The 14,999-nt window shown below is 40.1% G+C and overlaps 1 protein-coding gene across 2 annotated transcripts in view; it reads left to right on the top strand.

The window, feature by feature from the left end:
* Positions 1-14,999, top strand: part of TTC39B (tetratricopeptide repeat domain 39B) — a 116,245-nt gene that overhangs the window by 33,447 nt on the left and 67,799 nt on the right. Inside the window, exon 1 of one of the 2 annotated variants that reach the window (XM_070431702.1) lies at positions 13,909-14,084. The exons of the other annotated variant lie outside the window; for it this stretch is intronic. The gene's annotated coding sequence lies outside the window, so the exon portion shown is untranslated. Of the gene's footprint in view, positions 1-13,908; positions 14,085-14,999 lie in introns of those variants that run through there. 2 annotated transcript variants of the gene reach the window in all.

Here is a 14,999-nt window from a genome sequence, read left to right as displayed (position 1 = left end):
GCAGAGGCTCTGCTGATCCCAACGGGAAGAGACACACACACACCAGAGAGGGGTCCGGCCTAAGGGATGAGAGCAGGTCAGACGTCCTTGCTATGACCAAGGGCAGCACGTTTTCGCTGTGTTTCCCTCAGCTTTTACTGGCTGCGTTACACTGGCAGAGACATGACCTTTGGGCCTGTAAGGCCTTGTCAGCTATTTTTAACATTTATTGGTTTTTTAGGAAATCAAATCTTAGAGGAACAAACAAACAAGCAAAACTCTGAACCTAACATCCAGTTTCCGGTTTCACATGTCAGGAGCTTGGAAGTTGCCACTCTGTTCTAAATGTGCCAATTAAAAGACAGAGATTGTCAGAATGGATTAAAAAAAAAACACGACCCAACTATATGTTGTCTCTAAGGAACTCACTCTAAATATACATATAGATCAGTGGTTCTCAACCTTCCTAATGCCGCGACCCTTTAATACAGTTCCTCATGTTGTGATGACCCCCCAACCATAAAATTATTTTCGTTGCTACTTCATAACTGTAATTTTGCTACTGTTATGAATCGTAATGTAAATATCTGATATGCAGGATGTATTTTCATTGTTACAAATTGAACATAATTAAAGCATAGTGATTAATCACAAAAACAATATGTAATTATATATGTGTTTTCCGATGGTCTTAGGCGACCCCTGTGAAAGGGTCGTTCCACCCCCAAAGGGGTCGCGACCCACAGGTTGAGAACCGCTGATATAGATGAACAGAAAATGGATGGAGAAACATAGACCATGCTAACACTAGTCAAAAGAGAGCAGGAGTAGCTATATTAACTTCAGAGAGCAGACTTCAAAGTAAGGAAAGTTATCAGGGATAAAGAAGAGCATTGCCTAGTGACAGAAGGATCAACTCTCCAAGAAGATTTAACAATTCTTAATGTATATGCGTCTAACAGCAGAGCGTCAAACTATGTGAGGCCCAAACTGATAGAACTGCCCAGAGAAATCAATGATACTATTATCACAGATGTGTGTGACTTCAATACACCTCTCAGAAATGGACAGACCCAGAAGGGAGAAAATCAATAAGGACATAGTTGAATTAAAAAACAACAACAAAAAAACCCCTTCGGAACTTAACTGAAGTTAATTTAGACCCCTCTCTCATGCAAACCCTAAATCCTCTAGCCCGCTGTTCCAACACCATTTGCTAAGTCTGTGAAGGAAAGAAAATGTATGTATGGTGTCTCCTTTATCAAATAATTTCATTAAAATAATAATGCTCTGTTTCTGGGCTTTTTGTTTTGTTCCTTTGATCTATATGTCTGTGTTTACACAAAAACTACACTTCGTTGAACTGTTTTAGATGTTTCAATACTATTATGACCGGTTCTCAGAACAGCGTTCAAAAATGACCCCTGTGATGGAGGCCTGTTTTATTCCTGTCAGAAACTACTTGAGCTTTAAAATGTTACAATTTTTTTCTCATCCTGAAACCAATAGTTTGTTAACGCTCCTTCACTCTCTGGGTTACTTAATGTTTTCTTTTCCATTCCTTGCCTCTTTCAGCCTCTCTTCCAGCTGTATTTATCTGCTGCTGCCAGCATTTTCTGTCTTGGAATTTTCAGTTCCTGTCCTGCTCAGTTTAGCAAATCCAGAGGTTTCAGAATTTTCTTGCTCTTCTGGGTTTCTCATGTGCATTATTTCTTGTGTCCTTTAAGAATGTCTCATAAATGTCTTTTTCAGTGTTGCCCAAGTGTCCCTGGCACATGCTCCCATCACTGTAGTTGTAGCAGCACATGGGGTAGCAACACTTCACCCAGTAGAGAACCTCACCTATCTGAAATAGAGCCCAAAGCCAGAAAGGGAGGCAAAGGACATATTAGTGTCCATGCTCTAAAACACTTGTCTTTTACTTGTATTAGAGGCCTCCAGCCAGAGACGACTTATAATTAATTCTGACCTGATTCTAATGAGCGTTGTTTGTGGCATAATTTTGTCAGAGTTCTGAGAGGTAGGGTGAGGGGGTGGTTTTAGAAGCCAGTTTGTGGACAGTGGCAAACAATGGCAGTGAAAGAAGGAAGAAAGCATGACATGCAGTCTTAGAACTCAAAAGCACAGCAGCTTGGTTTTATTTTGCTTCCGTGCACACAACTAGATGTACCTTCCTGGACTGTTAGAACAGATGCGGTTTAATGTGTTCTCAGCAGTGATCTCTCATATTCCTAGCACCTTATTAAATTTTTAAATAAGTGGTTTGTGCACCACTACCACAAGTCCTTGGACTTCACAGGTAGAATTGAGCTCTAGTCCCAGCTGCCATATAGTGGCTGGGAGGCCAGCGACCAGTTTCTCTTGAATCTCAGTTTCTTCATCCTCTCTTAGATGTATTGGGAAGGTAAAAATGAAATGTAAATGTGATTATGGGGGTAAGGCACTTATAGGTGCTCAGTAAATATTGGTACTTTATTGCTCCTCCTACCCCAGCTACTGTCAGTCTCCACTGACACATTGAGGAAGGTTTAAATGAAATTATATCCACTGTATTCCATTTATAAAGGTAGAGACTTGTATCACATATGCTAAAAAAATTTCAGAATGATGACAAATGTATTAAAGTGACATTTTGAAAGTTAGTAGGAGACCCTTCACTCACAGGGAAAGCTCACTTGGGTGGTTCCCTCTGTTTCCCCAACACAGAGCGTGATGTTTCTGCATGTATGTTTCCTGCATTACTAACCCATTTTTGAAATAAAAAATGTTGCAGAAGTAATCTCTTACTCAATATTTTTTTATATATATTTTTAATTGATTTCAGAGAGGAAGGGAGAGGGAGAGATAGATATAGAAACGTCAATGATGAGAGAGAATCATTGATCGGCTGCCTACTGCATGTCCCCTACTGGGGATCGAGCCCGAAACCCAGGCATGTGCCCTTGACCGGAATCGAATCCGGGACCCTTCAGTCTGCAGGCTGACGCTCTATCCACTGAGCCAAACCGGCTAGGGCTCAATATTTTTCTTTAAAAATTGTGTGTGTTTTCTCTGATTTGAAATACATGTTAATTATAAAAAATTTGTCTGTTGTTTTTGTGTGTGTGTGAACTGTTAGTTTGTCCTAATTTCAGGATTTGTGAATATTTTTCTTTCATTGCCTCCTAAATTTGTGATGCTGTGACATTCCCTTTGTGATCCCTTAGCTCAGTGGTTCTCAACCTGTGGGTCGCGAGCCCTTTGGGGGTCGAACGACCCTTTCACAGGGGTCGCCTAAGACCATCGGAAAACACATATATAATTACATATTGTTTTTGTGATTAATCACTATGCTTTAATTATGTTCAATTTGTAACAATGAAATTGGGGGTCACCACAACATGAGGAACTGTATTAAAGGGTCGTGGCATTAGGAAGGTTGGGAACCACTGCCTTAGCTGCTAACCTTAGTAGAGCTCTTTTTCATTATGCTGATTGAACCACACCTTTTGGTTTTGGGTTTCTAGTGCAAATAGCAGTGCTTCAACTCTCTGTAGCAAGACGCGGACCTCTTGCCAACCTGATGATTAATTTCTTCCTGGGATAATTTTCTCCTGAATTTCTAATGAGAGGATTTGAGCTAACAGACGAGAGAGGCCTTAAATTGTTTCCACAAAAGAAAACTATTTCCTATTCTCCCTTTCTGCTTAATGGATTGACCACCGCAGGCATAGATTTTCCTACTTCTGATCTTTGTGGTAACCACTGTGTTGTCTTAACTATTTTGGAAAATTGCTAGGTTTGCAAACTGCTAGATCATACAAACATCTTCACCATTTAGAACTGGAGATAAAATGAGATTAAAAAACCCCTCCACAAACAGTTGGTGATACATCCTTTTTTAAAATTAAAATTGTTTATGAAATTTCTGAATTGCTTGGCAGAGGAGGCGACCTATAAATTAGACCCATGTCAAGAACTATAGACATTTGCCAGAAGATTAGCTGTGCTGTCTTTTGCCTTTTAATTTATTATTATTTTTAAAATTTATTTATATTATATTTTTATTTCTATTGACTTCAGAGAGGAAGGGAGAGGGAGGGAGAGATAGAAACATCAGTGATGAGAATCATTGATCAGCTGCCTCCCACCTCCTACTTGGGATCAAGCCTGCAACATGGGCATGTGCCCTGACCAGGAATTGAACCATAACCTCCTGGTTCATACGTGGCTCAACCATTGAGCCACCCCAGCCCGGCTCTTTTTGATTTAACAGTTCCATGCTGACATGTGCTTCTGGTGCTCTGGTGACTGGGTAGCCTTCTCTCTCAGTGTTTGTGCACCACTACCATTTCTGACAATGTAGTGGGGAGTGTGAATAAAGCATGTTCATAAAGTAGCAGTGATAGACATGTGAAAAATAAATAAAATGCTCAGGTGTTCCAAAGAGCTCTTTCTGGTTGACAGGAGCACCTGGCATTGGTTTTGGGTTTTGAGGGGACACCAGGTTACCAGGGACATGCGGACAAAGTGAAGTTGGGTCACTGAGGATTCTTGGCCTCCATCGAGTGGAGAGAGTGGACGAACCACTTGGGATCACTGTGACTTGGTAGTGTTTTCAATTAATTGGTTTCTTATATAAAAACCACAGTAGAAAATGACACAGAAATCTAATTAACTCAGGGGCCTGTTGGGTACTACTTAATCAAGATTTTCTTTTTATGATAGATTAGAGAGTCAGAGGATAAATTAAATTTATGTTTAAAGACTCTTAGAACAGATGCAGTTTAATGTGTTCTCAGCAGTGATCTCTCATATTCCTAGCACCTTATTAAATTTTTAAATTTATTCTAACATTCAGAATTGTATGTGTATAATGGAGCCCTGAGGCAGTGTGAATGCAGTGGGGATGAATGTGGTTTTGAGTGGGAACTACTGATTTTGTCCTTACCTCTAGAAGTTGAAAAAGGTGGTATGGTGACATTTTTAGCCAGGTGATAAGAAGCTTACGATAAACAGAATGTTTTGTAGTATAGCATTTCTCATGGACTTTTTCCTTCTTCATACCTTTTCTTGTGAATCATAACTTGTAGATTATAATGAGATAAAGTTTTTAAGGCCAGTTTTCCCCCCTCATCAGCTTAGATCATTTACTTGTGATATAGTAGTTTGGTCTGTTTTAAGGTTATTTAGGGTGAAAATCGGTGAAAAACATGCAGTTAATATATTTTTTCATTAAATAATAAAGAATAACTATAGGCAGAGTTGGATTTACTTTCATTTTTCTCTGATCCCCCCCCCCCCCCCCCCCAACTTCCCTGTCTAAGTAAGGCAGATCTTTCTCAGGTCTAGAGAGGGACTCTTCACAATGCCAAACCCCTACTCCCAACCTAATATTTTAAAAAGATGCCATTGACATTGTTATCTTATATGCCACTAAGGAAGGAGAACACACCATGGAGAATGTGTGTTCTTCGGCGACCTTTCCTAAGGGAAGGGAAAAATAAATGTCACGCAGGAAGACACAGTAAGGAGACTTGTGTATTTCAATCTTGGTACTGGGTAGGAGGGAAGAAACCTCTCATGAGATTTTCTGCTCTGAGAATTGAATAAAAAATTCTATTGCTTTATTAATTTATATCCCATAAAATCCCTGTCTTAAGTTTAGTATATATTTAAAAATTTTTTCTTTATTGATTAAGGTATTACATATGTGCCCTTATCCCCCCATTACCCCCTTACCCCACACCCATTCGTGCCCTCACCCCCCTGGTGTCTGCGTCCATTGGTTATGCTTATATGCAGCATACAAGTCCTTTGGTTGATCTTAAGTTTAGTATATTTACACAATTACGCAACCATCACTAAAATCTAACTTGAAAACGTTTTATCACCTGAAAAAGAAATCTTGTGCCTTTTTTCCACCCCCAACCCTAGGCAACTACTAATCTAATTTCTGTCTCTATAGACATTTCATAAAAATAGAATCATAGGTGTTCCTTTGTGTCTGGTTTTCAAGGTTCATCCACGTTGTGCCGTGTATCAGAACTTCATTTCTTTGTATGGCTGAATAATAATCAAATGTGTGGATATACCACATTTTGCTTATCCATCCATAAGTTCATGGACATTGAGGTTGTTACCAGTTTTTGGCTACTGTGAATAATGCTGCTACAAATAGTTATGTACATGTATTTGCAATTCTCCAGCATACATACCTCGGAGTGGAGTTGAAGGGTCCTATACATGAAGCCCATGTTTAACTTCTTAACACTGTAATAAAAAATCTGAGTCAGAATTAGATTTGTGGTCTGAATCTCAGTTACCAGTGTGGCCCAAACAAGTGCAAGCAAGTAATTTAATTTTCAGTGGATCAGATTTGTGGTTCTCTCAGGTAATTGGCAGAAGCATATGCAGATCCTCTCCCCAAGAACTTCACTTTGATCTCGGTCAGTCGAAGTTGCTGGCAATTTTAAGGTGTATTCTGGTTTCAGGCATATTGCATAATGAAAAATCTTGTGTCATAGAGTCAGTGAAATATAGTAAAAACGTTCTCTAACAAGCCTAGTGTCCTCTCCTATATTGAATTGCTTTCTGTGTAGTCTATTTTGTCCTATTAGGTCTCTTTTGATGGCCTACTGTTGTATCAGAACTTCTAAAATGAGCCGTTCTTTACATAAGGCCACTGAAAGAATGGGGATGCACATTTTGTTAAACTATATGTATTCTATATATGCCCCCTTTCACTATGAGGAGGAGTGACAAGATTTCATAATTGGAAAGAAAGCTCTTAGTGACCTTTGGGTCCAATTTTCACATCTTACCAAGGAGGTGGAGGACTTGGCCTTCGTGGTGGCTGAATGAATGCTGTATCTGTGAACCCCTCTGGGCAGGGCCTTTGCCATTGTGGTTGCCTTTCCTGCAGACTCAAGATTTTCTCTGACGGTCACTCAACCCTGGGTAGCACTGCCCAGGTTGTGTCTGAGAGCCCGAGGAACCCTGCTTTCAGTGCTGCCTTTCTCACCTTCTCTATCTGTCACCTTCTGGACTTGGCAGCTGCTCTCTGCTGCTCTGTTTGGGATTATTTGGATAGCTGTAATGGGAAATAGGCCCAATCATTGCTTATCTGATCACCCATTTGGATGTTTCACAAACACTTTAATTAATATGTTCCAAACTGAACTCTTTCAAAAAAATATTTTTATTGATTTCAAAGAGGAAGGGATAGGGAGAGAGAGAAACATCAATGATGAGAGAGAATCATTGATTGGCTACCTCCTGAACCCCCCCCCCCCCCCCCCGCCCCACTGGGGGTCAAGCCCACAACCTGGGCATGTGCCCTTGACTGGAATCAAACCTGGGACTTTTCAGTCCTGAGGCTGACGCTCTATCCACTGAGCCAAACCAGCCAGGGCCCAAACTGAACTCTTGATATCTACCTCCCTCCTCCATCTGAAACCTTTTCCTCTCCCAGGCTTCTCCATCTCTGTCAATGTCTTCAAACCTCTTGCTCAAGCCAGATGCTTGGGATTCATCTTTGATTCCTTCCCTTTCCTTAAACATCCATGTTACTAAGTCTGATGATTTCTGCCTCCAAAATTTATTTCCTATCTGTCCACTTTTCTCTCTCCCCTCTCTATAACGTTAGCGCAAGGTACTTCAAGATTTTGCCTCAATTACTTTAAGAGCAGCCGAATGTGTTTTCTTGTTTCCTTTGTTCACTCTCCTTCTGCCCTCCCAACCGTACCCCATTCATTCTTCACACAGCACCAAAGTTATCTTATTTTAAAAAGAATTCTGGAATGGCCTGTGTGGCTCAGTGGTTGAGTGTCAACCTATGAACCAGGAGGTCACAGTTCAATTCCAGGTCAGGGCACATACCCAGGTTGGGGGTTCAGTCCCCAGTGGGGCATGCAGGAGGTAGCCAACCAATGATTCTCTGTCATCATTGATGTTTTAGTTCTCTCTCCCTTCCTCTCTGAAATCAATAAAAATATATTTTTTTAAAAAAGAATTCTAATATGAAACATTTCAAATATATACAAAAAGTAGCAAGGATAGTAAAATGAATTCCTGTGTATTCATTACTCATCTTTCACAGTTGTCAACTCAAGACCCATCTCATTTCATCTATAATTCACCCCTAGGTTATTTGGAATCATAGCTTAGACCAGTGATGGCGAACCTATGACGCGTGTCAGAGGTGACACTCGAACTCATTTTTTTGGTTGATTTTTCTTTGTTAAATGGCATTTAAATATATAAAATAAATATCAAAAATATAAATCTTTGTTTTACTATGGTTGCAGATATCAAAAAATTTCTATATGTGACACGGCACCAGAGTTAAGTTTGGGTTTTTCAAAATGCTGACACTCGGAGCTCAAAAGGTTCGCCATCATTGGCTTAGCCAGGGGTAGGCAAACTTTTTGACTCAAGGGCCACAATGGGTTCTTAAACTGGACCGGAGGGCCGGAACAAAAGCATGGATGGAGTGTTTGTGTGAACTAATATAAATTCAAAGTAAACATCATTACATAAAAGGGTACGGTCTTTTTTTTTTTTTTAGTTTGCCCACGGCTGGCTTAGACACAAACTATACTTTATTTCTACCTCTAAATATTTTAGTATGTACTTCTAGAAACAAAGACCTTCTCTTGACATTTGGATATCAAGGTCAGGAAAATAACATTCATATAGAACTATTACCTAATCTATACCTCAAATATGGCATTATTTTAATCTATATTTTAATATGCAAATATAAAAGATAGGTCTCTTTTAAAAAACATTATAAGACTGTAATCACACCTGAAAAAATTAACAATATTCATCAACTATCCTGTCAGTGTTCGAATTTCCCCAGTTGTCTCATATAATTTATTAACAGCATGTTTGTTTGAATCAGGATAGAGTGACCTTCTTGAAATCAAATTGGATGATGTCAATTTGCTTAAAATCTGCCCATGAGTTTGCATGTCTTTGAGATGAAGACCCCAATCTATCTCAGTCCACAAGGCTTGAGGTGGTCAGGCCCCCACACACTGCTTCCTCCTGGTCAGGGCCACTCTCACCCTCATTTACTGCCTTCTGGCCACAAGCCTCTTATAGTTTTTTGAGTGTACAAATCCTTTGCTGCCCTATTTTTGTGCATGTGGGTGTCTTTGACCACAGACTTCCTCCCACTTCTCCCAGGGCTTCTTCCTGTCTGTCACCCACCGTTCTCAGCTGGGATGTTCTCCCACCTCATTTAATGACTCCTCCTAAATAGATCACTCCTCTCCCATTTCTCTATCTTAACTCTCATTTCTTTCACACCATTTCTCATTTTGTAGTTAATTATTACTTGTTTTTTGACCATTTGTTCCTTTGGGCTCTAAGTTCCATGAGGATAGGACTGGTCTGCGCTGCTCATCACAGTTATGCACTCTGCATCCAAGCACCATGCTCAGCACATAGTAGGTCCTCAATGCATATTTTTTTCAAATTAATGAATTTGTTGAATGAATGTACTAATCAGAAAATATAGATGGGTAATCAAAGTTGACTGCAAGGATTTGCAATGCATTAAAACAAATCCAGTCATCATTTATTGAGATCTTACTAAGGATAGGGCAGAATAATTGCTGTTATTGTTCAAGGGAGAGTGAGTTAATGGATCTTTTGGGATGTGCATTTTTTAAAAATAATGATTACAGCTAGTTGTGCTAATCAACCCGAATACATACATAATTAGGTAATGCCCAATTGCTTGGGCCTAGTAAACACTATTCAGGATTGCGGGTGTCTCCTTTGCTATTTCTCAACTTTGGGCTGATTCACTTTTCATCTGAAGTTTATGTAAATAAGCTGTCAGACCAAGTCTCAGGGGATAGATGGAGCTTCACTGACTTTTGTTAACTTTCTACCATTCTTTTCTGCCTGATTTCTTCAGACCTTTATCCATCTTTTGATAAAAATAGCCCAAAGTGAATAATAAAACTTCCAAAGAGCAGATACTACTTGGGAGCTTTGCCTTTTGAAATGTATCAAACTGCTCCATTGCTTATGTTTTGAAAATTTATCAATCTCTCTAGTCCCTCCTCTCTCCCCTTCTTCCCTCTCTCCCCTATTTGTGTCATCATGTTTGTAAAACACCATGCGTAGAACTTTGCAAAGATGGAGTGATATTCGGGTTAGGTACACTTGTGAATAATGTGTAATTCAGTATCATGTATCATATACATTTAATAAATAGTCTGAAGACTTATTAATAGTCACTAACAAATCTAAAGGACTCTGAAATTGTTTAAAACTGAAGTATTTGGGGATTTATGTATGACTTTTATCTTTGTGTAAAATAATTTGTATGTTATTTATTTTATTTTTGTTGTCCAGAGTGAAAGTATTCAAGCCAGCAAGGAGTATTTTTTATTGCCTGTAAGCAGAATGTTATAACTAGAACTCGGAATGTTAAAGGTCCATGTTGTTCTGATTAATTAGCATTTTCAGAGGTATATGCATAGTTTTGGTCTTCCCTCTAGGCCATACAGTTATAAGCTATGGTTTCTATTTATTTTGGCATGTAAAAAAATTTTCTGCAAGACTGGTTTTACTTTATGCAATTAAAAGATTGTTTGTGTGTATATTTGTATAAAGTTCTGTGTCAAATCCCCCAATGATTTAAGAGATTCTTTGCCATTTAAAGAATTTGGTGCCAATTTAAAAGAAATTATACCAAAAATGTATTGTTTGCTTTAATTCACATAATTCTGTGTGGTTACCACAAGAAAATTAATTTCATGATCAACTATTAAAAGCATATATATATTTTAAAAGAACCTTCTCATTTTCTCAGTACAATTGTATTGTTGAAATACATATATTTTTACCTAATTGGCTGTGACAGTTTTTTGGGCTTGTTTTTTTCTGTTTGAATGTTTTGAGGAGTACTAGTCAGATATTTTGTAAGATACCCCTTATTGGAATTTGAATGATGTTTTTCTCCAGGTAAGACTGAAGTTCCAGGTTTTTGGGAGATAGAGCAGAGAGATAAAGTGCCACTTTCATTACATTATATCAGGGTCTATCCTATCAACATTATTTATCACTGTTGATGTTGGTCTGCATCACCTGGCAGACATTGTATTTGTCAGGTTTTTCCACAGTAAAGTTACTTTTTTGAGGCAGGAGGTGTTATGTTTCCCCTAAATGAGGATAGAGAATCTACATAAGTTATTTGGATTCTGGATGTTCAGTGTTTTTTTCTTTTAGATTGCATCAAGATGGTCATGTCAAATTTTCATATTTCAACATTCTCAAAGGAGTCTTTTAACCTGTATGAGATTCTGAGCATGGATAAGTTAATTTTAGGTCAAAGAGCTCTTGGAAATATGTGGTAACTCACCATTTTAGGGATGTCTGAACTTAACTGGGTGGTCTACCTTTTGTAATTTCTCAAAGGTTTTGTTCAAATACAAGTTAGATGAATTCTCTTACATATTGCACATTATTCACAACAAATATAGCTGGACTTAAAGTTTCTATTGATAAAGGAAAAAGAATATTAGATAAAAGCAACATGTTGATGGGAAAATATAGGTGTGAAACATACTGTACAAATAATTTTGCAGTTGGCCTTGTCATTTTCTTTTCCTTCCTTGAGAAATCCTGACCTTTGCAAGACCAGGTCTCTTACAGATTTCTAAAATGCCCTGTGGTTCTCCTTGGGAGTACAGTACCTGTCACATTTGCTATCATTTGCTGGATGGAGAGCTCCCTGGGAGCAGGGACCATGTGCGCTCTGCTCATTACTGTGTCTCCCATACCCACACATAGTAGGCATACAAATACATGTTAACCGACTGTCCTATGCTATTTTGGGCACTTCTAGAAATATAGGTGGTTAAATGTTGGGTCACAGTTATCATAACATGATGCTGTGTGAAAAGGTAATACACAATAACAGAATTACAGAAAAATGTATATATATATCTCCTAGCTAATAAAAGACAAAAAGGGTAATTAACCGTACCTCCACTACACTTCCCATTGGCTGATCAGGGTGATATGCAAATTAACTGCCAAGAAAGATGGTGGCCAGCAGCCATGCAGCTGAAGCAAACATAAGGCTTGCTTGCTCCAGTGATGGAGGAAGCCAAGGTTCTCTGCCTGCTGCGGCCCAGCTCTGAGCTCTGAAAGCAACAATGTTTCAATTATAGAAGCTAAACAAACCCCAGATACCTGCTTTCAGCCAGCCGCAGCCTCAGAGCTGGGAGCGCCAATGACGGCAACAATGTTTCAATTATAGAAGGTAAATAAATGCCAGAATAAAAGAAAAAAAAGAAAAAAAGGAGAGGCTGGGAGCTTCAGTCGCCGGCCAGCCTGAAAACAGCCATCAGCCCCTCATCCAGGCTGGCCAGGCACCCCAGTGGGGACCCCCACCCTGAAGGGGGTGTGACCAGCTGAAAACAGCCATCAGCCCCTCACCCAGGCTGGCCAGGCACCCAAGCGGGTCCCCCACCCTGGTCCGGGACACCCTTCAAGGCAAACCAGCCGGCCCCCACCCATGCACCAGGCCTCTATCCTATATAGTAAAAGGGTAATATGCAAACTGACCCTAACAGCAGAAAGACTGGGAATTACTGGTCACTATGACACACACTGACCACCAGGAGGCAGACGCTCAATGCAGGGGCTGCCCTCTGGTGGTCAGTGAGCTCCCACATGGGGGAGCTCTGCTCAGCCACAAGCCAGGCTGATGGCTGCCAGTACAGCGGTGGTGGTGGGAGCCTGTCTTGCCTCCTCAGCAGCGCTAAGGATGTCTGACTGCAGCTTAGGTCTGCTCCCCGCTGGCAAGTGGACATCCCCCGAGGACTGCTGGGCTGCCAGAGGGATGTCTGATTGCCATCTTAGGCCCAATCCCCCAGGGAGCAGGCCTAAGCCAGCAGGTGGTCATCCCCTGAGGGGTCCCAGACTGCTAAAGGGCACAGGCCGGACTGAGGGACGCCCCCACCCTCGAGTGCACAAATTTTTGTGCACCGGGCCTCTAATATATATATATATATATATATATATATATATATATATATATATGAGGAAGATGAAGTAAATGTTGCAAAATGTTAACAGTGGTTATCTCTGGGTTATGAGATTATGGCTGGCTTTAATTTTCTTCATTGTTTTCCAGTTCTCCTCGAGGAGTTTATTATTTTATAATCAGGAAATATCAAGAACACAGTACCCAAAACTTTTCTAATTAGATAAAATGGTAAGCCCCATTATAAAAAAACAACAACAAAACAAACAAAACAGTTCAGTTCTAGTATGCACAAGAGCCCTTGAGGCAAGACAAGAAAGTTGCCAAGTCACTGACCATCTCTAAGGCTACGTAAAAAGATCTCATCAAGACCAGTTCAAATATTGTTTATCTAATTATTTTCAAAGTGCTGTTTCTAATGGTATTAGTGTGACTATGTCCTGTTTATTTCATTCACTTCACTAATTTAACTTTTGTGCATTTAACAAACTACTAGAGTAAAAACTTCAGAGAATGTCATTTTCCCTTATTTTGTGTTTTTAAAAAGTCCATGGGGTATACAATCCAAGTCTAACCTGGGAGTATCAGCCTGCTCTTACATTTTCCTTGAAACAAAAGAAATTCACTGCATTCTGCTATTGGCCCTTTTTCGATGTAGGTAAATCCCCGGATTATTTGAAAAATCTTTAAAAGACCCTGTAGATTTTATAAATCCAGGCCATTTGTATTTTTATTTCCTGTCCCCCTAAGACAATTAAACAGGGATGGATTAGCATTAGGCTGCAGCAGCGATGGGGGTGTGGGGGTTGGGGGGGGGGGGGAGGGAAATCTCCCGGCATCCCTTCCTGCAGAAGCATCAGCCACGGGCAGAGCGGACCTGCCACTTTAACTGACAAGTCTTAAATTCTGCCCTGGGAAGCTCTGGGATGCTGTCAGCCGCCTCAGCAACTTCTTTTCTCATGCCTGGTAGTTTAGAGTCTCATTGGGGACCGAGAAATAAAACAGAAATTGAGGATTTTTGTTGACTGTTAAATTGAGGACTGCCTCTTCTTTTTGTTGGCTGTTTAAAAATCATTCATTCCTCCAGAGTCACAGCGGGTCTAAATCTGTGAGTATGTTGCATTTATTTAGCTGCTCCCGGGGGTATGATTGCAACCTTCTCTTTAGGTCTGTGAGGATTTAATTCGAGGAGAACAATGCCAGTTTTTAAAATCCGAGTTAAATTTCATTGGAGATTTGGAATTTTTTTTTTTTTAAGTTGACATTTTCTTTATTAAAGGCTTTATGTCAAACTTGCCAGGGGTTTCCTCCCGCCACCCCTCCCTGCTCTGTCCCCCTGAGGGTGAGTGCTGAAATCAGAGAAAACAGCAAATCTTGCTGCTGCGGAGGCTGTGGTTTCCCTGGATGCCATGGCTGGTTTATTGCTGCAAGGTGTGCATGGGGCTGCAGAACAATGGAAGGAGCACCCTGGCTCACTCTTTGTTCCCTGTGTTTGTCTTTGTGGGCTTCATCATAGGCTTTGTTTTGCTAGTGTGACTAAAACCTTAAGAAAGATTAAGTACAGGGTCACGCTCTCAGAATAGAGTGGGCTGGTATCACCCCTCGCCTTGCTGTGTCAGCTTCAGCCTGTCTCTTTGTGGCAAGATTACAGTAAATGGGAGTCACCAGAAAGGGAGCTTTGCACGATCACCCTTTCCTAATTGTGCGTTTGAATCCGTGCCATTTTTTTTTCCTGGTGACGCAGACTCTTTTAGTCTAAACATCTGTCCTGAGTCATCGTGTCCCAGTTTTCCCCATTGGAGTTGACTGGAAGCTAGAACTGTAACCTGGCTGAATTACCATTGAATCAATTGTGAAAATTTTGTAAAGATAGAGGTTAAATTATAGTTCCCACCATGGCCCCCATATGTGATTCTTGATTTGCCTTTGTTAAGTGGAGGTCTTATTATTTTAGTGAATTGATTCATATTGTTTGGTTACTGATCTCAGTTCTTTATCTTAAAATCACATTAGCTACAGCAGT

This window comes from Myotis yumanensis, unplaced genomic scaffold (assembly GCF_028538775.1).
Source record: "Myotis yumanensis isolate MYYU_CA2020_CCGP unplaced genomic scaffold, mMyoYum1.0.hap1 SCAF_12, whole genome shotgun sequence".
NCBI classification, from domain to species: domain Eukaryota; kingdom Metazoa; phylum Chordata; class Mammalia; order Chiroptera; family Vespertilionidae; genus Myotis; species Myotis yumanensis.
This window is presented reverse-complemented; position numbering and strand designations above follow the sequence as displayed.